We start from the raw sequence: 24,850 nt of genomic DNA, 5'->3' as shown, positions 1-24,850 counted from the left end.
CAGTCTTGCAGCAGGAAGAGTCAATCTAGAGGAAGTCAGCAGGGAAGTCCTGAGAGACAAGGGCTTCCCTCCAGAGCTTCTGTAGCCGCAGAGAAGCAAGGCTAATGAGCAGTCAACAGGTATAAGAGCTTAGTGTGGAGAATAGAGAATCAACTAGATCAAAAATACCTCCGTCTAGAAAGACCACCGTGTCCAGATTCCACAGACAAGAACATAATAGATTTAGCTAAGCACTAACTGTAATAAAATCAAAATGTCACTTTATGACACTTAAAATAATCTTATTTAAAAAGTTTTCTGTAAAACCCACATTAGATTTTTAAAGTACCTAGAATTTTAAAGTAACTTATAAAAAGAAAATAAATTGATTCCCTTAATTCAAAAAGAGTAATCGTTCTTATTTGTAGAATTCTATGATGTTTGTGAAGGCATTTTTTTGTGAATATCTTATTACTTGAATCTCATAATCAATCCATGATACAGGTATTTTTTATCCATTTCACGGACGAGGAAAGTGAGAATCAGAACTGAAGGGATTCACCCACATTTCCACTTACAAGAAAAGGGAAAATACTCCAACTCTGATTTTTTAATTTGTGAACTCTGCACTGGAAAGTATTTCAGTTCAATTGCATGCCAAAAACATGTTGAGTAATTATTATGTATCTTGCAATCTCACTTTGGCATTAAACAATCTGCTTAAAATTAAACAGTTACTAAGTCAAAAATTTCACCATGGGTAAATAAAAATGAGAGTTCAGCAAAGTTTGTCCCTTCGTAATCTTTAGAACTTTAAGGAGCCAGGATTCAAAGATTCAAAGAACTAGATTCCAAAGAAATGGAGTTATTAGCTGTCTAATCTCATATCTGACATAAACTGTCTCAGAATTTTTCTAGTCCTGGAGGAAGAACAGATTTTCAAACAATTGCATATTCTCTCTCTCTCACTGTCTCTCTTTGGAGCAATCCCTTTGTCTAAGAAACTTGTGCCTTAGCTCTGTCTATGCAATCTTTCTGGGGTTCATATGCCTGGCTACTTTACTCTTCATAGGAGGAAGAAAACATAGAAATAATAGAGCTGGAATAGATCTCAGAAATCATGTAATGAAATTCCTTACTTCCTTATTTTAAGAGCAATGCAATAATGGCTCAGACAGGCAAAGACCTTTGCATATGACTCAGTGGGTTTATATCCCAGCTGCTAGTTGAAGTGTCTTTGTTTCCTCAATTATGAGATTTTTTTAAATAATCAAATCTGAAGGAGTTTTGAACATAGGAAACACTTGCTTTTAAGTTTTAACTCCCTTATACCCAAACATGAGAGAGCTGAAAGGTTGTGAAAGTTTGCGATAACCTGTCTTACCCCAGATGGTAAACTTCAAAGTTTAGGACACAGCATTCTTTTACCTGAAACCCTCAGTCAGAGCACAAATCTGGCCTATTAACCCAAGATATAGTCTTTTGATTTTTGCTCTTAGTGACCATCAAAATCCTTAACAAAGAGTCTATGGGAATATTTGAGTACAGAATCTACTTCCTAGGTATCCTGGCCACAATTCTAATTTGTTGGTAGGTAGAGGATAGGCATAAGTGCACATTAAAAATCAACCCATCCCCCAAGCTGGCATTATTCATCACCAAGAGGGAACTTCCCAGCCAGAAAGAGCTCCCCTCACCAGGAAAGGGAGAGCCAATGAGCAACTACCAGCCACACAAAGTTATCACACAAAGTTACCACACAAAGTTACCACACAAAAGCCCAGCTTTGGTTTCACCCCACCCAGACCTGCAAGGCTGAGATGTATAGGAATGGTTAGGAATAAATAAGAAAAGCAGGGGCTACTAATAGCAGACACACAGTGGGAGTGATTGAAGTTCACATTGACCTTCTTCGCAGGCAAACCAAACAGATTTCGCCACTGAAAAAACCAACAGCCAGCACAGCCACCTTGGAACCCTTGCAGATTATGCCAGTTTTGCCCCACAGGGATTTTTATTTGCTGATGCCAGCCTCATGAGTTCCTCCTCATTCTGTGCTCCCATCCCAGCCAAAGTCTGACAACTACATCAGAAGCCAGTTCAAGCCTCTGCCTCTGTGTGAGTACAAAACACCAGTTTAGACACCCCAGCTGTCATCCACTTCTAGGCACACACTTGGACATAGCCCCTCCAGCTGAGCACCGATTGCCCCCAGTGCAACTCCCACTACCTGCCTTCACTGCAGCGCACACACCAGGGGGGAGAATGTGCACCCACAGAGAGCATGCTGACAGCCAGGGCCCACTTAGCTACTTATGGATCCAGATAAGGCCCTGTCTTCTGTCACCAGCCTGCATCACCGCACACACCTGTAGATAGCCTCTCCAGCTGAGCACCTGCATGTCCCCAATCTAACACCCATCATCAACCTTCACTGCAATGCACACACCTGGGTAGAGAGTGGGAGGGCATGCCAACAGCCAGGGCCCCAGTAACTTCCAGTGAGTCCTTAGTTTGCCTGAACTTTGATGCCTACCCTGGCCCTTACACACTACACATGTGTCTGTACTGGGCCATGCCCACATGTAGGACCAGCTGCTGGCCCCTACAGCTGTGTGTGCATACCACTGTCTCTGGCCACGACTGAAGCCTGCCCTTTTCCCTAGCCACTGGACCTAGAGGCACCACTGAGGATCCTTATAACTCTTGCAGCCATTGTGGACCTCTGCCATTGCTTACCAAAGTCCACACAGTTGTCAAAGCAGTGGACCCCTTTGGCCTGAGCCAAAGAAACATCACGCCCCAACCCAGACCTAGTGCTGCCACACACTCCCACACTTCATGCCCTGCACCGCTTGACTTGGGGGTCACAGCATATTCCATCATTCCCTACCCACAGGTGAAAGTCTTCTCTACCAAAGTCAGTTCATAAACACAGGAAAATGTGACTGCTTTTTCAAATGTGCAGATACCTCAGCAAGGCTTCAGAAATCATGAAGAATCAGGGGAAAATTACTCCACCAAAGGACTTCAGTAAGTCTTCACTAAATGGCTCCAAAGAAATAGAGTTCCAGAAATTGCCCAACAAAGAATTATAAATAATTGTTCTAAAGATGTTCAGAGAGCTACATAAGAACACAGATAAGAAATTTAATGTTATTGGGAAACAATAAAAGAATAAAATTAGAAGTTCAGCAAAGAGATAGAAAATATAAAGAAGAATCAAACAAATTTTGGAGCTGAAGAATACAATTGCTGAAAGGAAATATTCAATAGAGAGTTTCAATAGCAACATCTAAAATGTATATAATGTTATATATCAATGTTACCTCTGACAAGTAGAAATGACAAGTAATAGGATATATTGGAGTATATGAGGAAGTCTTTTGGCACAAACCTAATTCAGCCTGACTTTGTTTTTCCCAAAGGGGCTGACATGGCCATTGAGCATGCATTGTATATCTGCTTTAAACATTTCCTATGGCAAGAACAAATGCCCTTAAGATAAAGGTGCAACTTCCCCCTACATTGGCATTTCCTTAAGGATAGGGATCTTTCCCTAGGCTAGAAACTGATTACTGTGCTGACCTGTGACCACCCAGCTTGAGACAACAGATCTGCCACCCTGCTGTGTCCACTGAGACAGCAGACCTACTACCTGCTGTGTCCATCAATCGCTGTGCTTGTGACTGTTGTAAAAGGGGCATTTCAATCATATGTGAAACATGCTCTTTGAGGGTATATAACCACTCTGTACACCCCACTTCTTTGGTGCCCTTCCTGGGGGAAGGAAGGCCCTGGCTATGGTCCTTACATTTGGCTCAGAATAAACTCATTCAAATTTTCATTTATAGATTGGTTATGGATTATTTTCATTGGCACCTCAATAAAAAAGTAATAAAATATTTAAAAAATGATTTTCTTAAAATACACATATAAGCAGAATACTCTTCCTGCATCATTTACATAAACTTGAGAATTTTTGGAAACTTTGATCTTTACTGATAACTGAATTCCTTTCAAAACACACTTACATTAACCTCAGATATATTTATGCTAAATTAAAAGTGAGCAAATTAATGACAAGAATGCATTTTTATTCTGTCTCCAGAAAGGAGCACATATGTCAGGTGGTTTGTATTCAGTGCTGATGTTTCACTAACCGATCCACATTGTTTTATAAAACATATAGTTTCAAAAAATTTTTAAATAGAAAACATAAAAAATAACCAAACAAATATTCGGAACTGAAGAAGACAAGGACTGAACTGAAGAATTCAATGGAGAGTTTCAATAGCAGGCTGGAACAAGCAGAGGAAAGAACCAGAGAACTGGAAAACAGATCAATTGAAATTATTATTTCAGAGGAGCAAAAAGAAAGAGAAATGAAATGAAATGAAATGAAGAAAACTTACGGGACTTATTGGACACCATCAAGAGAAATATTATATGCATTATTGGGATCCTATTAGAAAAAGAGAGGGAAAACGGAGTAGAAGACTTATTTAAAGAAAAATGGCTGAGAAATTCTCAAGTCTGGGAAGAGATCTGGGCATTCAAGTTCATGAAGCCTAATAGGTCACCCTAAAATTTCATCCCCAAATTGTCTTCTCCAAAACTCATATAATAAAAGTGTTTAAAATTCAAGACAGAGAATTTTAAAAGCAGTCACAGAAAACATGTTTCTCTCATAAAAGTAACTCCCGAATAAGGCTATCAGAATATTTCTCAAGAGACACCTTGCAGACCAGGAGAGAATGGGCTGATATATTTAAAGTGCTGAAAGAAAGAATCTGCGAACAAAGGATATTTTACCCAGCAAAATTGTACTTCAGAAATGAAGGTGAGATAAAGATTATCCCAAATAAACAAAAGTTGAAGGATTAATCACCACTAAATCTGCCTCACAGGAAATGCTGAAAGGAGTTGTTCAAGTGGGAAAAAAAGGAGGCTACTAAGTAACAGGAAATCACAGGAAAATGTACAACACACTGGTAAAGGTAAGCATACGGTCAGAATCAGAGTACCCTAATACTGTAATATGGTGATTTGCTAACTACTTAACTCCAGTAAGGTTAGACTTAAACCATACTTTAGACCAAATGGACCTAACAGACATATACAGAACATTCCATTCTATAGCAGCAGAACACATTCTTCTCAAGCACACACAGAACACTCCTTAGGATAGATCATATGATAGGCCACAAAAGAAGTCCTAGCACATTTAAGACAATTGAAATCATATTGAATATCTTTTCCAGCCATGATGATATGTATTAGAAATCAATAACAAGAGGAGCTGAAAATTTCACAAATATGTGAAAATTAAATGACAAACGCCTGAAAATCAAGAGTGAAAAAAGTCAAAATGGGAAAATATCTTAAAACAAACAAAAAGGGAAGCACAACATATCAAAAACTATGGGACTTTGCAAAAGCACTTCAAAGAGGGAAATTTACATTGGTAAACACCTACATTTAGGAAATAAAAAAGATCTCAAATTAATAACTAACTTTACATTTAAGGTGCTAGAAAAAGAAGAACACACAAAACCCAAAGTATAAAGTATAATGATTTGAGGAGAAAAGAGGAAATAGAGAATAGAAAAACAATAGAAAAAAATCAATGAAACAAAGATTATTTTTTAAAGATCAACAAAATTAACAAACCCTTAGCTTGAATAACTTTAAAAAAAAGAGAGAAGACTCACATAAATAATATGAGGAAAGAAAGAGTAGACATTACAACTGAGGACAGAAAAATATGTAGGATCATAAGAGACCACTATGAGCAATTATATGCCAACAAATTTGATAAGCTGGAAGAAATGGGTAAATCCCTAGAAACATACAACCTACGGAGACTAAATTATGGAGAAATATAAAATCTGAAGTGATTAGTAACAAATAGGAACATTGAATCAGTAATCAAAAACTCCCCAACAAACAAATGTCCAGGACCAGTTGGTACACTGGTGAATTCTACCAAATTTTTAAAAAAGAATTAACATTAATCCATCTCAAACTCTTCCCAAAAAATGAATATGAGGGGAAACTTCCAAACTCATTTTATGAAGTCAGCATTAATCTGATACCAGAAAATACACTACAAGAAAAGTAAACTACAGGCTAATATTACTGATGAACATAGATGCAAAAAACCCTCAAAAAATTACTTGAAAAGTGAATTCACCATCACATTAAAAGAATTCATACCATGACAAAGTGAAATTTATCCCAGAGATGCAAAGATGGTTCAATATCCACAAATCAATTATTGTGATACACCACATTAACAGAATGAAGTGTAAAAGTCATATGATCAACTCAATACATGCAGAAAATGCATTTGACAACAGTTAACATCATATCATGACAAAAACACTAAACAAAATAGGTATAGAAGGAATTTACTTCACAATAAAAATCAAATGTGAAATATCCACAGCTAACATCAGACTCAATGGGAAAAACTGAGTTTTTCTTCTAAGATCAGAAACAAAGCAAGGATGTCTACTCTCAGCCTTTCTATTCAACATAGTTCTAAAAGTCCTAGCCAGAGTAATTAGGAAGGAAAGAAAAAGAAACAAAAGTCATCAAAATAAGAAAGGAAGAAGTAAAATTATCTCTTTGCAAATGACATGAATTTATATGTAGAAAACCCTAATACTCTCCCCCCACACACACACAGAAAATTTTGCATTTGAAGTAGGAGATATCCTTAAATCTTTACTGATTGTTTTCAGATGAGGGTACTGTTCATGAGTCTTCCTATGCTTTTTTCCCTATGTTTTGTATGGAAAAATGTACACTCTTCTTGTTTCCTCTTGTGGCAGAATTCTTGAGCTCATATGTTTTCTTTCTTCTTACAACTCACTAGGCTGGTTGCTGAAAACCTCTCTTTTCTTTTTCAGAAGTTGGCACTATTGCTCCAGTTTTTGGTTTCTGCCTTGCTCATACATCCTGGTCTGTATTTCTGAGAGCACTCCAATTGTTGGACCTGCTTTCACTTCAGCAAGCAATCAGGAACATGCGCAAGGATCTAGCCACAGAGTGAAATCCTCCAGTGAGGTATTCCCAAAGGCTTGTATGTAGATTTCCTTCTGAAGTCCTGAAACAGGCAGTAGGGATAACATCTCTCTAAAGCCCTTTGAAATACTTATCTGATTCTTTCCCTTTCTCTTCCTCTCCCTCAGACATGTAGATCCTGCCTCCGTACTTGGATCCACACAACTAGGATAGCCAGGCACTCACTCACTGCTTTCCACCTCCTCCCTGGGAGAGGTCACTGCCACCAGACAGCTTAGCTCCTTGCAGTGTTGTGGGGGAGAGGGAGCAGCTCTGGTATAGTTCCTCCCTTTCCACGGAATCTAAATCCATATGCTTCCCACTCCCATGAGATGCTGGAGTCTCCCCTGAGGCAGGTTGGACTTCTACAAATTTTCTCTTGCCTGTGTATATCTGCAAGTCAGCACTCTCCATGTTTTTTCCCCAACCACAGCAAGAAGAGATGGGAAGGTTCTCTGACGCCCTTGGATCTGCAGCCATTACTGGGGTCTGTTTGTCTATTTTCAGATGCACAGGTTGGCAAGAGTCCTCTGAGTTCCCCCGGTGTTGAGTGCTGGGCCCCACAGCTCCCAGTGAGGCACTTTTGTTCATGGATGGATTGATTATTTGTTAAAAAAAAAAAAAGAGAGAGAGAAAAGAGAAATGTCTTATGCTACCATGATGCTGATGTCACTCAGCTTCTCTACTTTCTTATTACATTACTTATACTTGTTTTTATTGCTTTTTTTCTTAGTGGTTGCTGTAGAATTTGCAATATATATTTACAAATAATCCAAGTCCACTTTCATATAACACAATAGTGCTTCATATAAAGTGTGAGTACCTTATAAGAAAGTATACCTAATTCTTCTCTCCCATCAGTTATATCATTGCAGTTATTCATTTCACTTATCCATAATCTATAATCACAAAATGGATTGTGCTATTATTATTTCAAACAAATATTCTGTTATATCAATTAAGAATAATAAAAATAAAAGTTTTTTGTACCCTCCATTATTTGTCTTTAATGCTCTTCCTTTGTTTACGTAGACCAGAGTATTTTTTCCCCATATTATTTTTCTTCTCTCTGAAGAAGTTCTTTCTAACATTTCTTGCAAGGCAAGAACTGGAGACAAATTCTCTCAATTTTGTTTGTCTGAGAGTCCTTATTTCTCCTTCACTTTTAAAGATAATTTCACTGGATATATAAATCAAGCCTGGTGGGGATTTTTTCTTTCAACATTTTAAATATTTCACTCCACTCTCTTCTTGCTTGTGTGGATTCTGAAGAGAATCCCAATATAATTCTTATAAAAGCTATTATTACTATTCATCATAGTTCTTCTATAGGCAAGACATTTTCTTCATATGGCTTCTTTCAAGATATTTTCTTTGCCTTTATTTTCTGCATTTGCATCTGATATGCCTAGGTGTAGACCTTTTGGAATTTATCCTGCTTGGTGTTCTCTGAGTCTCCTGAACCTGTGGCTTGGTGTCTGACATTTAATTGGGAAAATTCTCTGTAATTACTTCTTCAAATATTTCTTCTGTAGAGTTTTTTTGTTTTTAAATAATCTTTTTCAATGAAGCACAATATACATAGAGAAAAATACACATGTGCTAAACGTGAAAGCCAACACTTTAACACAGTGTGAACATATCTGTATAACCAAGACACACATAGTGAAGAAGAATTCCACAATTCTCATGGAGGAAGTTTCTGTCTGGCCTCAAACTGAGCACTGAATGACCTACAGAAACTAGTCCTTAGGGACAGCTAGGCAAAAAGGAAAGCAGGAAGGTGAGCCAGCCATGACAGCCAACCCTGCTCTGAGAGATTGGGAATAGATGCAGAACTGAGGTTTTACCAGTTTCAACACTTCCTAGCTGTAAGAACTTAGCTAACTCACTTACCATCCTGTCGTTACGACTTTTATTTCATTCCTGATGTTGGTAATTTGCTCTCTTCTCTTTTCTTGATCAATCTATTTTCTTCATTTTTTTTAGTTTCTTTTAATTGATTTCTGTAATTATCTGTATTATCTCCTTGCTTTTCTTTTTTTAGGTTAGTTTGCTTTTCTTTTTCTCATTATTTCAAACTGGATGCTTAGATCACTGATTTCTTTTTTTTTTTTTTCTTTCCTAGCATAAGCACTGAATGCTATAAACTTTCCTCTAAGCACTCCATTTGCTGCATGCCACAAAATTGATATATTCTCTTTTCATTTTCATTCACTTCAAAATAGTTTCCAAGTTCTCCTATGATTTCTTCTCTGACCTCTGGAATATTTAGAAATGTTATGTTTAATATCTAAATATTTGGTGGTTTCCCGGCCATCTTTCTGTTGTTAATATCTAATTTAATTCCACTCAGAATTGGAATTAAATCCTTTTCAATTTATCAATTATCAATTTCTTTTGTACTTCAGAACGTGGTCTATACTGGTGAATACTTCATATGCACTTGAAAATAACATGTATTCTTATGTTTGGGATTGAGCGTGTTATAAATTAGGTTAATTAGGTGAAATTGGTTGATAGAAATCTTCAAGTCTTCTATCTTCTTACAGATTTTCTATCTACTTGTTCAATTATTTATTGAGAGTGGAGACTTGAAATCTCTAGCTATCATCATGAATTTGTCTAGTCCTTTCAGTTCTATCAGTTTTTGTTTTATATATTTCAAAGCTCTATTTTAGGTGCATATGCATTTAAAATCCTTAGAGTTTGCAATGATTTTACTCCTATGTTTACGAAATTGTCCCAATTGTCCCTTCGCTTTTTTTCTTTTTGTTTTGGCTCATTGTTCAATCTAAATGAATGAAAAGAAAGAGTGAAAATCAGTTTTTAGCCTGACTATCAAAATAGTTGTACTTTACGGGTCTACCTCTCCAAAAGAAACTTTCTTATTACTTATAAATTCATCTAGAAAATAAAGAATTCATCTAAATTATGGTCAAATTTTAAAACATGCAAACTACTGTGTTCTGGTATTGACTCCACATGGCAATAACCTAAAATCCACAAGATGGCGTGCCTTCCAGTATTAAAGCAGGTCTTTGGGCCTGAATGGACACACATTCCTAGAATGCTGATTTGATTTTTGCTTCATTGAAACAAACAAGACCTTTTCTTCCTTTCCTTTCCTTACCTATGCCTGTAGCTTGAAAACAAAACATCTTTTTTTACTTCCTTTTTATACAGAAAATGAAAATAAAGTTATTTGTATTAATTTTCACTCATTTTTCTTAGTTTTTCTTTTAGAGCAATATGGATAACTTTTTCTTTCTTACCTGTAATCTTTCAGGTATCTGACTTCATCTGTCTTCTCTCTCTCTTATTATTCTCTCTGGACCTACACTCAGTCATTTCAACTTCTCAATATAGAAAAGAGTTTCAAGATTCTTAACTCTCTTGTTCTTTCTCATATCAATGCTTAATCACCCCCAGGCTTTGCAAACAGCTTTGAGTCTGGGGTGATAGCTGTAATCAATATGTACAAAGATTTAAGAGAGTGGTCTCCTTTAATATTTTCCTTTTCTTTGGAGATAGGTTTTCATTCCGGAAGAGTGTATAAATAAAGGCAGGGCAGGTGAATGGGTATTTGGAAGATCACTATTAAACAAGCTTGGATGGACCAGTTAATTGAGGTTTGAGGGAAAGGTGATATGTTTGATTTTATTAATGTTGACTCTTCGGTGATATGGGGCTCTTTCAGTGGATATTTCTTTAGAGATTTTAAAAGTTAACTTGACTTTGATCTGAAAGATAGAGTTACAGCATATGGTTTGTTGCTTCTAAATGAATATTTTCCACTATTCACTTCACCCTTTGATCTTACTAGTTTTCCTGAGCTATGCTGCCTGCAGTGTAATCTGCTCCTGTATATTCCAGAGCCGTTTTGATTATAAAGATCAGAGTTTTATTAAATCAATGAAGAAATCAATTGCAAATATCAGGATTCTGAGCTTTCCATGGATCTAAGCGAGGTCAAGGTACCTTCTTTCTGAGTAATCTTTCACATTCTTGTCTCCTCCAAGTTTAAAATTTATCTAGACCAATCTGCGACCTCTAAAGTTTTAGCACTAAAATCTGGCCCAGAGCTCAGAGTCATCCACCTGGGAAGTACCCTGGGGATTACTTAGTCCTAGCCTTTTATTTTATGGATGAGAAAATGAACTCTCAGAAAGATGAACTAGAAAATTTTAAAGTCTTTTAGAAAATAGGAGCAGAAGATAGGACCATAAACCAAAACCAATGACTTCCTGTACAAGAGTTTTTCCACTCTACCCCAAGGCTGGGTTTCCACAAGATATTCTAGAACTTTAAGAGGACTGCCCACACCAGTCAGTAGTGGGCCAAGAACCTTATTGAAATGCATACATTTCCATGAGGTTGCCCTCTAATCAACACTTCAGAGGCTTGATCCTCAACTACTTAGTTGACCTTACCCTGGGGATCAGGAAGCACCACCCTGGAACAGAGGACAGTTGGGTTTGGGGGATGGAGAAAATTGGGGGAAGTGATACTGTCAGGAAAACACTGACTAGGGCTGGGTTTGGTTGCTACAGTATGGACCTCGGCAGCTTCCACATAGTTGGGTTGGGGATGCTAAAATGATTGGATGTCTGGATCAGAGACACATGTCACAGTTTTACCCTGCATTGACCTGACACGCTTTGCACTTTGCGTAACTGGCAATTAACTGAGTGATCTTAGAGAAATCACTTACCTAACTGTGGCCTATGGCTCCTTCACTGAGAATTGGATTTCATGATATCTTAGGAACTTTCTCTTTCTAAAGTATTGATTCTATTTTGAGAGTCAGCTCATAGATAGAAGAACACTGACTAGCTGTGTATTCTGTAAAGGGTTGAACCTCTCTCCCCCTCTGCAATTCTCAAATTTCTTGAACCTCTCTCCCCCTCTGCAAATTGTGCATCATAGTAATTCCTGACACCTAATGCCTCAGGATTGTGTGAAGAATTGCTTTAAAAAGTGAAAGAATTGATGTAGATTGGTTATAAACAGCAAAATGATACATGAGTATAAGGAATGATTACTTTGGTTAATTATACTCAGTTTTTTATGTCAGTTTCTTTCTGAGTTCCAGTATAGAAAATTATTTTATATGCACAGTACGCTTCACCCCCCCGTGTAGGGGCAATGTCATATTCATCTTTATGTTTCCAAAATCTTGTGCTATGCTTGGCATAGGTATAAGTGTGCTCTGTAATTTTATTTTTTTAATTACATAAAGGAAGCTTCCTCTATTAAGCTTACCATACTTCACCTCTCATTCATTACATCCAGGCGAGCCATAATAAGTTATTTAACAATACTGCTGATTTAAATAGTTTTGCTTTGGAGAGAGTAAAGGAATACTAAGACTTCATGGAAGCTAATAAGCATTGGAACTTCTTTGTTTCTGGTTCAAATAGAACAGGAAAAATGTGAACTGGGTTATGAGGTTGTTCATTTTGTTCTTTCTGGAGGCATGTAAATGATTGGGCAAACATTACTTCCAAAGCACTGTAAGCAGCTACCGTGTGTATGAACCTACACTAAGCACCATGGGGCATTTTCAGTTTTGTAATGTTAAAGAATCATAAAATGTGGTCCCTGTTTTGTAAGTGATAAATGTCTAACAGAAGAAAGGCAGAATATATATATTCTTACATCTTGGATGAAATCATAACTTTTTAAAAAGCAGCACATACAAAATACCTTCTCTAAACTGAAGCTGTAGTTGACGATTGAACATAGTGCAATCATAGTGCACTTAGAAGAGATGGCATAAATTGGTCATGAAGGATGGAGAAGGGAGTTTCAGATTGGAAAAGTGGATTGGCAGAGAAGAGTCTGGGTAGATGGAGCAGAGGGGCTTTAAAGGGTTTAGTGAAATTGCGCTTTGAATTGATATGGAGCTGGATTTTGGTGTTTATGAAGTCATCTGAATACTGAGTTATAAAATTTAAATTGAATAATAAGAAATTTGAGCAAGAACAAAGATCTCATAATGAAGATGTGATGGCAGATATCAGACGATGAAGGGGGAAATTACAGTACTTTGAACAAGATGTACTATTTGAGAAGTTAAACAGAGGTGGGAAAGATCTGGATGACAGATTTTAATGGTAGTTGGGTGAAGTGGAAAAATTGTGTGGGACACACGTAAGTGTGGGTGCAAAGTTTCCACTGAAATGGGAAAGTCAAGATTCTAGAACACATGGAAAAGAGCTACTTCTAGAAGGCAGAAGGGCATTTCTTCCTCTGAAGTTACAATTACTTTAACCAACTATTTTCTGTTACACTTGGTGAAAATGGAGAAATTGTTTAGTCGGCAGGACCTAGGACCCCAAATGGGTAGAGTCTAGGAGGCCAGAAGGAGTGACACTCAAAGAATTTTCTATGGAGTTTGGTCTGAACCACCAGTTTCATGTGGTTTGTATGAGGTGCAATGAGTTTAGTCAAGCGTGTGGTTTAAGAAGGTGGAGGAAGAAGTAAATTTCTTCCAACATCTCCTTTCTTCATCCTTAAGGAGTGATGCTTAACACTTTGGGGTTCGTGATTCTTTCTTGTAATCTTCCCAGAATGTGTAGCCACCTTTCAGAAGAATCCACTGGTATTCAGCACTTGCTCTTTTCTTCACATTTCAAGGGTGTCATGGACTACAATGAAATCTCTTCATTATTCCCAGGGTAAGGGGAGCTCCAAGTCCTTTGATATCTGAATTACTAATGGCTATCTTCCCAATACTATATTTAAATATATCTTCATTTTTCTAGGCAACATTATTTTATTTTGATTCTAGCTTAATTTTGATAGGCCAGGTGTAAGAAACCACTGAATCGCTCAATACACTTGAAAAGATGGGTGTGTCCAGGGAGAACTTGGACAATTGTTTCTCCATATTGGGCCATATGTGGGCAATTATTTTGTCAAATAATTGGATCTAATCGCCCCATGGGAAAGCACCTTCAATGCTCAAAAATTTACCAATGAAAACATGATGATGATTGTATCTGACTTTTCTGGTGCTGAGATAGACGTAATGAAACCTGCCTTGAGATATAGACTCTTTCTTCTGTTGAAACGTTGTAAGAGCACAAGTTTAATAATGAGAAGAATGAATTGGAATAGATTAGAATAGAATTATGAAAGGTGGAATGATGTGCATAGTCCTCACCTTCACTCATTTTCTTAGAAATGTTTCATGATCATTTAAATTTATGTGTCCCTGTCTGTCATGTGTTCAAATTTAGCGGCAGGACTGGAGAGGAAATAACATATTGTGAGAATGACAGGAAAAATTGAAGGGAAGAGTGGATAGTAGGAGATGTGACAATTTTTCCAACCATGTGCAGAATCCCAGTTTCATGGTAATGATCCAGGGCAGGCACAGCCAGCTTGACTTGTTTTAGGTGTGAGTATTTTTTTCTTAACAGGTAGCCACTTTGTTGATCAGTGTGCATTCTTTCAGAATTCATTCTGCATAGTGAAATGCTCAAAGTAGTGTTCCAATCCTGGAGTTGGGAAAATGGATACTCTATTCTGTATGACTGAAGAATGAAATAAGTTTTGGAATTCTGTATGAAATAGTCTCAGAGTATTTTGCAGTCTGAGAAGCATTCTAAAATTGATATTTAGAATAAGGGAATTGCTATGAGTGACAAAAGATGTAGCTAAAGAAAATAATTCTGGTTATGTGTTTACCTTTACCAGTGTGCTGTATATCTTCATGTGTTCTCATGCTATTTATTATCATCCTTTCATTTCCACTTGAAGAACTCCTTTTAGCATTTCTTGGAAGGCAGATTTAGTGGTGATGAATTCCCTCAGCTTTTGTTTATTTGGGAAAGTCTTTATCTCACCTTAATTTCTGAAGGATAACTTTCCTGTGTACAGTATTCTTTACTGGCAGATTCTGTCTTTCAGCACTTTGAATATGTCATCCCATTCTCTGCAGTCTCTGTTGATAAACCTTTTAATAGCTTTATAGTATTTCCTTTCATGAGAGAAATATGTTTTCTTGCTCAGCTTTTAAAATTCTTTGTGTTAAATTTTAAACAGATTTATTCTATGCATTTTAGAGAATTTTTTTTGGATTGAAATTTTGAGATGACCTATTAGCTTTGTGAACTTGGATGCCCAAATCTCTTCCCCGATTTGGGAAGTTGTCAACCATTATTTCAGTAAATAAGCCCTCTACCCCGTTTCCCTTCTCTTCTCCCTCTGGGACTCTAATGGTGTGTATGTTATTCCTCTTGATGATGTCCAATAAGTCCCATAGGCTTTCTATTTTCCTTTTTCTTGCTTTTTTTTTGGTTTTTTTTGCTCCTCTGAAATGATAATTTCAATTGATCTGTCTCCATGATCACTAATTCTTTCCTCTGCTTGTTCCAGTCTACTCTTGAAACCTCTATTGGATTCTTCAGTTCAGTCGTTCTATTCCTCAAGCTCTAAAATTTCTGTTTGATTCTATCTCTTTCTTGAACTTCTTATTTTCTTCTTTTATTGTTTCCTGATATCATTAAATTGTTTATCTGTGTTCACTTGTAGCTCCTTGGGCATCTTTAGATCAATTATTTATATTTCTTTGTTGAGAAATTCCTGAATCTCCATTATTTGGGGCCAGTTGCTGGAGACTTAATGTAGTCCTTTGATAGAGTCATTTTTCCCTGATTCTTTACGATCTCTGGAGACTTGTATAGATATCTGTATGTTTGAAATAGCAGTCACCTCTTCCAGTCTCTATGGACTGACTTCAGTAAGAGAAGTCTTTCACCTGTGTGTGGGGGCATGCTAGAGTATGCCCTGACCCCAAGTCAAGTGGTGAAGGGTATGAAGTGTGGGAGCATGTGGCAGCACTTTGTCTGGGGTGGGGGGCAATGATGATGTCCCTTCAGCTCAGGCCACTGGGGTACACAGCATTGACAACCATGTGAACCTTAGTGAACACTGCCAGGGGTCCACAATGGCTGCAAGTGCTATTGGGGTCCTCAGTGTTGCCTCCAGGACTGGTGGCTAGGGGTCAGGGCAAGCTCAGTGGTGTCCAGAGCCGGTGGTGTGCATACACTCAGCTTCAGAGTCCAGCTGCAGGTCCTATATTGGGGTAGGGGCCAGGTGGAGACACATATGTAGGGTGTAGGAACCAGTGTGGGTAGCAAGATTCAGAAAAACTAAGGGCTCACTGGCAGTTGTGGGGGGCCTGGCTATTGGTGTGCCTTGCCATGGCTGCACACTCTCCCCCCAGGCTTGTGCACTGTTGTGAAGGTTGATGATCTGGATTAGTCCAGGGGTGTGCAGGTGCACAGCTGGAGGGGCTAGGTCCAGGTGTGTGGTCAGTAGTGTATGTCAGCTTGGGAGTCTAGGCTGGTGTCTTGGACTCACAGCAGCAAAGGTCTGACCTGCCTTCTGGTGTGGTTTTCAGGCTCTAGCTGGGGTTGGGGGGAAGGGACCATGGAGAGACTACAGCAGCTGACATCAGCAAATGGAACAAAAGCTGGTGTCATTTGCAGAGGGTCCAAGGTGGCTCTGCTGGCTGTTGGTTTTACAGATGGTGAAATCTGTTAGGATTGTCTGCTGAATAGGTCACTGTTAACTGCAATAACTCCTACTGTGTGGCTGCCATTAGTAGCCCCTGCGTTTCTTCTTTATTCTTAGACAACTCTATCTATACATCTCAGCTTTGCTAGTCTGGGTGAGGTGAAACCCAAGCAGGACTTTTGTGTGGTGATCCGAAAGGCTGGAGATGCTCTTTCACTCTTCCTTTCCTGGTGAGGGGAATTCCTTCTAGCTGGAAAGTTCCCTCTTGGCACTGAGAAATTCTGGCTTGGGGGATTGGATGATCTTTGACATACGCTTATGCCTGTCCTCTACCTACTTACAAATTAGCATCCTGGCCAGGGGACCCAGAAAGTAGATTTTGTACTCAAATATTCCCACGTATATTTGGTTAAGGATTTTGATGATGACCAAGAGCAAAAGGCAAGAGAATATATCTTGAATTAATATCTCAGTTTCTTTTTGAGTTCTGATTGAGGGTTTCTGCTAAAAGAATTCTGCTCCCTAAACTTTGTTGCTCCTACCATCTGGGGTAATACAGGTTATCACAAACTTTCACAACCTTTTAGCTGTCTCATGTTTGTGTATAAGAGAGTTAAAATTTAAAACCAAGTGATTCTTATGTTCAAAATTTGGATAAATGTTACCCAAAGTAAATATGCAGATTTATCCAAAATAAATGTTATTTATGTACTTGCTAGCAATGAAGAACCTTCTGGAACTATTGTCCATACCACTTAATTTTATAGTTTTCATCATGTTATTTTGTACTTAATTTTTGATACACAGGATTTTCTTTTAGTCTTCATATTTATTTGGTCCATACTGGTCATTGGGCAGTATATTCAGGAGGTGCTTCTTTTAAATACCCATCCAATCTTTGCCGGAAATGAGGAGTCCTATTCCCTCATCTGATGATTTTTATCTCATGCTTTATAGACCTCATGCTCTTATATTGTTCTTAGCTGGATTGATCAAGCTTTCTTCATTTCATTTTTGCTTTTTCCTTGCTAAAAAGAAAGTTATTTCCTTTTAAGTGTTATGCTTTAAACTTTTGATTAACAAACTGTATATTGCAATTGCTCATATCTATCTATACCATCATAGATAAGAATTAGTATCAGTAGCCTTAAAATGAGAGTAAGAGACATAGCTCTCAGAATGCTGACAACTCCCTTTACTCTATATCATCTTGCATACTTTGTTGGAAATACCTAGAACTTTTGCCTTTTTCTCCTTATGAAAAATAACTTAGTTTTTCAAGCTTTATTACCATTATCAATCATTATTTAGACTCAAAAAGTTTTACTTGTCTTTTGCACACTATTATTATTGTATTCCACATTCTCGCTTTTCTCGGATATATTTTCATTTTCTTGGACTTTTTTTCAAATTATTTCAGAAATGAATTCAAGGATATAAAATGTCTGAATGTTTACTTGTCCAAAAATGTCTATATTTTGACCTTAAATTTGAATTCTGGTTTTATCTGGAGTAGAATAATAACTTTTAAAATCATTTCCTATTGACCTTTTGAAGACTTTGCCCCACTAGAGTCTGTTATTTGTAAGCATTGTATATAGGAAGCTTTATTCTAAACTGAGTCTCATTCTTTATAAATTCTCTTTCCTCTCTAAAACTTCTGAGGGTTTTGTTTTTGTTTTTCTTGATGTTCTCCAGTTTCAGAAAATTGTGGGAGTGTGCATATTTATACTTTAATCCTCAGCACTTGGTGGATCCTGTAGATTTTTCATCAGTTTAGAAAACTTTTACTCAATTTCCTTCGCTTATTTTTACATTCAATTATTTTTTTCTCTTTTCTTGAAACTCCTATTATGAATTCACTGGAACTCCTATAGTACTGTCCATTACACTTAGCTTTGTTTATAGTTTTCACCACTATCATTTTGCACTCTATTCTTGGAGAAACTCTTGTTTTCTCAATATCTTCCTGCTAAATAAGTCAAACCACTGCTAAATCTATTATATTACTCAGAGTATCTGATTTAAAAAAATATTTTTGTAATCATATTCCCTACAAGCCAAGAACCTTTTTTAATAACTTGTTCTTTTTATATGGCTAAATTTATCTGATGGTATTATATGTATTTTAACATTTTTTCTGTTTTCTCTAGGTTAACTTCTTCAGGGCTTTGTGTTCTGATTTTTCAGTTTGATGTTTGTTATACTGTTGGATGTCCTCAAATATTTTTCAAGTCTTGAAGTTTTATTCACGTCTGTGAGTTTCTAGACTCTGTCAAATATTTATAGTATTGAATGTGGGAGTATATTTCCTCACCTAACTGAGAACAGGCAACAGGCAACGTAGGCTCTGGTTATAGGATCCTCATTGGAAATGGATGTGCAAACAGTGGGATGCACAATTGTTACCAAGGGATTTTCCATTTCTGTGTTTGAGTGATTTCTTTCCTTGACTTGGTGGGTTCCTGTCTTCTGTCTACTGTCCGTTGATCTTGCACCCACTTTGGGAGCAACTGGTGTCAGAACTCCTGACATACAGAAAAGGGATCTGCCAGGAGAGTTGGGATATGTCCACTCTTCTCTAAGACAAGACCTACTCCTTATACCCTTCTTTTTAACCTGCCACCTCCTTTTTTGCTCTGATTCTGGCCTTTCCCTGAATCTTCTGGGAAAAGGCACTAAGAGAGAGCTTCTTTCTTCTGCTCATGTGATAATAAATTCTGATGAAAGAGACATTCTCTTTCATCATTTGTCAAGATTATGAATTCCAGTCTTTTGAAAGTCTGATAGCTTTAATTTCACCATTAAAAAATGGCCACCTCTGAAGACGTGAGAGTTATTTTTTAGTTGGGATTTCCACTGCAAAATTAGATATTTATTAAGACTAGGTGACTGTGTTTGTTTCCCTCTCCACCATTAGGCCAAAGTGCACTGAAGATGACACAATATTTATTCAAAAGTTCAAACACTTAGTGCAGTGGTGATCAGCTTGCACGCAGTATTTAGAAAACCTTTGGATTCTGAACTTTCAATTGCATTTATGCAAAGCACATCAATTTATCTCTTCATAGTCCTGGTGATTTGTCTTTATTTCTTGTTTGACTCTCCTTTTTCTATGGAATTGAAGCCATGCCAAAAGGAAGCTTCCACCCAGCCGACTCCTCTCCTGATCTTTGGAAATATTTTACAGATAAATACTGAGAACAACAGAAAATATGTAAGCAATTTTTCTTCCCTTTGTTTTCAATAAATAAATAAGACAGCTTTATATCTAAATATAATATGGTCCCAGATACCTTGTTTTAAAGAAATGATTTTAAAGGGAAATATCCCTTGGACATTCAGACATAATTTTAAATGATATACAGTTGGAAGGCTGCCAGAAGGGAATAAGATCCATGAGATGATTAATGAAATTATAAAAAGTAGGAATTCCATGTCCATAGTGTGACCTAGGTCACTTTTTTTAGTAATTATTCTTTGGTGAACTCTAATGGCAATGAAACAGCTTTCAAGTTTAAAAAAATCTACTAATTTACAGAGTCACAACACTAAAAATTTCCTAAAAGTATGCGGTGATTTGAAGCCAAGGAAATAACTAAAGTTTCGGGAATTTTCACTATTTCTAGTATATTTAGTCAATTAATGAGTGAATAACTGCTCTACTCCTAGCTATTTATATTTCAAAAGCTCTCTAAATCTTGAAGGAATTACCTGAAATCAATCTTTCCTGAGACAGCTTCTCACCAAAGAACTACCTCTGAAAGCTCCTTCTTCCTGTATTTTTGTTACTGAGCAATGGCTTGCTGTCTGATGCACACAGAAGTCAACACTATGGTACCCGCTTTCGAGAGAAGCTTTATTTCAAGGTCGACAACTAGGAGACAAGACGTAAGGTTCAATCTGTCTCCCTGACATGAAACAGTGACAGACATTTAAGGATTTGGGAGTGGGAGTAGTTATGTAAAATGCTAATTTGGCAGAGTCTCTTAGAGGATGGAAGTGTAGCAGTCTTATAAGACAAGTGTCGTACAGATTAAGGGACCAATTGCTTCTTATTACGTTCTCGACTCCACTTTATTTTCACATTGTGTTCCATAGTTATGGAACTTTTGTTTCCTAGGCAGTTTGAGGCTATATGAGGACAAGGTTTCCATCCTCTGAGCATGTTCCAGCTACGACTTACATTTTTTGCTCATCGTCCCTGCAAGATAACTTTGATAGTTTGCTACTGATACAACAGGATATGATACCAACTGGCCTATGTTGGTTAATCTTTGCGCTCTGGATTTGAAGAGATTGTGTCAACACCCCAGCTCATCCACTTGTTAACTCAGAGCCTTGGGCAACTTTTAAAATCTCTCTGAGCTGTAATTTCCAATTCTTTAAAATGTGAATAATAATTATCTTGAGGCACTGGCCCCGTGGCCAAGTGGTTAAGTTTGTGTGCTCTGCTGCGCTGGCCCAGGTTTTCGCTGGTTCGGATCCTGGGTGCAGACATGGCACCACTCATCAGGCCATGCTGAGGCGGTGTCCCACGTGCCACAACTAGAAGGACCCACAACTAAAATATACAACTATGTACTAGGGGGATTCGGGGAGAAAAAGCAGAAAGAAAAAAATAAAAATAATTATCTTGAGTATATTATATATTCAACAAGTTATTGAATGCCTACTTTGTATTAGGCAATATTTAGATCCTAGGGATTTTCAATGGTGAATGAAAAAAAATACCCTAGCATTACATAATTTACAGTCTAGAAGAAAGGCATGTATTTATGAAAGAATCATGCAAATAAGTATATGATTACAAACCATGTAACAAGGACACAGTAGAAAGGAAAGAAGCCCACCCCACTGTAGTGCTGCATGGATATGAAGTGGTGAAGGAAGCCATGATTGATTGGAATGAGGAGTTTTCTGGCAAAGGCAGTTTCCCAGTGTTAGATAAAATAATCCACGGACAGCCATGCATCCATTTGGGGAATCTGTGTGGATTTGTAAGTTGCAAAGACTCCAAAGAGGCTAAGGAATGGAGAAATTATAAGTATTTAGAGAAATTTATGAAAACGTCATAATTCCAACATTTTCTATAAAGGATCATTAGCCCATATTTAAAATTACAAAAGTGACACGATGTCTCCATGAAACATTAAATGAAATGAAAACAAACCATCTAACTACTAATGTTTTGTGAATTTGTGACTAAGCCATATTCATTTTAAATTATAGCCAGTTAGACAAAGAGAAAGAGACAAAGAGAAAAGAGAAGGGAGAGAATGACTAAATAATTCTATTCACCATACATTTTGCTTTCTGTCCTGAGTCATGCTTGCCAAGAGACTATTTTAATAAATTTGCATAAATAGTATGCATGGAACCAACAGAGGTTTAGAATATTTCCAATCTTGCCTTCAATCTTCTATTCTTCTAAAAAAGCATAAGAAATATTTGAATCTTATAGAATACAGAGCATAAAGCACAAACATGCTCTGAAAATAAGATCATGGAGAAACACATGGTGAGTATTGACTGGAATCGATACTAGATAAAGCTTTTTAAATTAAGTACTTGGACTATCTTCCATTTGTTTTTGGAGCTGGTCTTAAACTGTCCCATCCTAAGGTCGCTCACTGGGTTCCTGGAAAAAGAGATAAGAACTGAATGGACTCATTTCCTCTTCTACATAGTTCTTTAACGTCTTTCTGGACAATTATCTTATGGGCATTTTTTCTCCCTGATCTTGTCTTGGCTCTGGAAGTCTGATACTGAACTTCATTGGTGTTAAGACAACATTTCATGGAAGATATTTAATAAATAGAGGAGAAATGTTGAAATAAGAAGGGCTAAGGCTGTGTCCCTTCTCTGACAAATAGATTTTTGTGAGCTTTTCTCCAATGCACAAGTGCAATCTCTCCTCTTCAGAGTTGACTCTTTTTGTTGCTTCTCCTACAATTCGCTTACAATGCACAAAACCCAGCCCTGAAAATTTAACCAGTGATTTGCACTTATCATGATTTATTAGCTGTGTGATCATAGAGCAAACATTTTGCCTCCGTGATCTTCAGCATCCTCATCAGTATAATGGGAACAAAACACTTCCTTCACATAGTTATTGTGAGGTTTGGAGGAGCTAACGGTTGAAGAAGAGTTTAGTAATATGTAAAACCAGGAGTCTTGATAGTAATATACTAGGCTTGGTTAAGAATGGAGGCAGGTAAAGTAGGGTCAATGGGAATTTCTGAGGCTGAAACCACTATATCTACATGCTTCTTAAGTGTCATTATCATTTTCTGAGATGACTTTCCACTAGAATTCATGGCAATGGAAGTTATTCTTCTCTATTTGTTTTTGTCCTGATAGTGACTATTCTGAGTGGAGGAGAAAGATGGAAGAAAAGCTAGCATTTCTCCCTTATGGTTTTACGGAATATGGCATGCAGAAGAAAACTATTAAAGACAGAATGCAAGAGAAATCTTCGTGTTTTGTGGAAGCACTTGAAAAGATCAATGGTGTGTATTTCTTCATGTAGTTAATAGTAACAGTTTGGGTAGACAAAATGCTATTACAAATAGACTGCAGAAAGATATGAAGGCTCAAGTACAGGAAGAAGTTACTTTTTGCTCACATAACAGCAGTAAGCATTTAAGTGGTTAGCATAACAGCCTTTTCAGGCACCAGGTTGATAAGGGCTTTGTGTCTTCCACTGTTCCATTGTTGCCCAGGATTCATCTCTTTGCATGGCAGTGGAGGAGAAAAGAAGAAAGAAAAGAGCAAATAGTGTTTTTAACAGGCCAGGTATAGCGGTGGCACACAAAACTACTTTCACATTCCACAGGCTGTAACTCAGTCACAGGGCCACACCTAACTGCAAGAGGAGCTGGGAAATGTGCTTATGCATGTGCACAGGAAGTAGAGGAGAACATGGATTTTGGTAACCAGCTGGTAGCTTTGGCCATAAGATCTTGAAAAACTAAGTAATTTCTCTAGTAACGTCTTGACAAACATCACAAACTTTCCCAATATATGTATGTTAAGTTACTATACTGTGCAGTTTAAACTTATACAGTTGTCTTTGTCAATTATATCTCAGTAAAACTGAAAAAAATTGTTGGTGTCTCAGTGGTAGAATTCACACCAAATCATTCTCAGTGTGTAAGGATGCATTACAGCTCACCTAGAGGAGAGTGGATGTAAGGGAGGGAGCTGCAGTAACACAAATTTGCACAGTGTGCATATGTCTGTATGCACAAACAAGACTGGGAGGGAGTAGAGGAGAAAGGGGTGGGCAGGAGACCTGGCAGAAAGGAGTAAGATCAGGATCATAAGATATATGTGGTTCTTTAAGCTCAATATTTAAATATTTTACAAGAACATTATTAACTTAATGTTACATTCTATATGGTGAATTGACAGCATGTTTTTTAACCAATATTTTATTATTGTCCAGACAGGTTGTTTTTCTCTTTTTTTGCTCCTATTAATATAAAATGCATTTCTTACAAACTTTTTTTTTTTTTAAAGATTTTATTTTTCCTTTTTCTCCCCAAAGCTCCCCGGTACATAGTTGTATATTCTTCATTGTGGGTCCTTCTAGTTGTGGCATGTGGGACGCCGCCTCAGTGTGGCTTGATGAGCAGTGCCATGTCCGCGCCCAGGATTCGAACCAACGAAACACTGGGCCGCCTGCAGCGGAGCGCGCGAACTTAACCACTCGGCCACGGGGCCAGCCCCACATTTCTTACAAACTTTTGCATGATTCTGGTTTCTTTCTTAGAATAAATTTCAGGAAATGGCAATAGAGTGGTAATGAACATCGTTTGACCATTTGATGAATATTACCTAGGAAATGTGTGGGAGACCTGGCAGAAGAAGGAATAACAACATGAGGCTTCTACTGTGAATATTTCTTTGTAATCTATGTTTAAATTTAATATACTAAATGAATAGTTTCACATGTTTAATTTTTAATGTTTATCAAGAACATTATTAATAGTACAGTATTCTATTATTTTAGATGTATCATAATTTATTGAACCAGTCTTTTATTTTTGGCCAGATAGAAGGTTTTCAGTTCTTTGTTGCTATTAATATAAAAATAATACAATCCATATTAATCACTACAAATCTTTTACTACTTTCTTAGAATAGAATTTTGGAAATGAATTAGTAAGTCATCGAATATTGGGTTTTGACACATATTATCTCAGAAGTGATTTTGTGGACTTAATTTATATTTCAAACAGCAATCATTATTAACTGGTTCAAC

General features: G+C 37.2%; 1 long non-coding RNA gene and 1 pseudogene across 1 annotated transcript; both read left to right on the top strand.

Moving 5' to 3' along the window:
• Positions 1–24,850, top strand: part of LOC139039790 (cytochrome P450 2C42-like) — a 226,130-nt pseudogene that overhangs the window by 188,454 nt on the left and 12,826 nt on the right.
• On the top strand, positions 19,574–23,094 carry LOC139040386 (uncharacterized). The gene is made up of 2 exons (XR_011494846.1): positions 19,574–19,798; positions 22,945–23,094. It is a non-coding gene; the product is annotated as an uncharacterized lncRNA (long non-coding RNA).

This window comes from Equus asinus, chromosome 2 (genome assembly GCF_041296235.1).
Source record: "Equus asinus isolate D_3611 breed Donkey chromosome 2, EquAss-T2T_v2, whole genome shotgun sequence".
In the NCBI taxonomy this organism is placed as follows: domain Eukaryota; kingdom Metazoa; phylum Chordata; class Mammalia; order Perissodactyla; family Equidae; genus Equus; species Equus asinus.
This window is presented reverse-complemented; position numbering and strand designations above follow the sequence as displayed.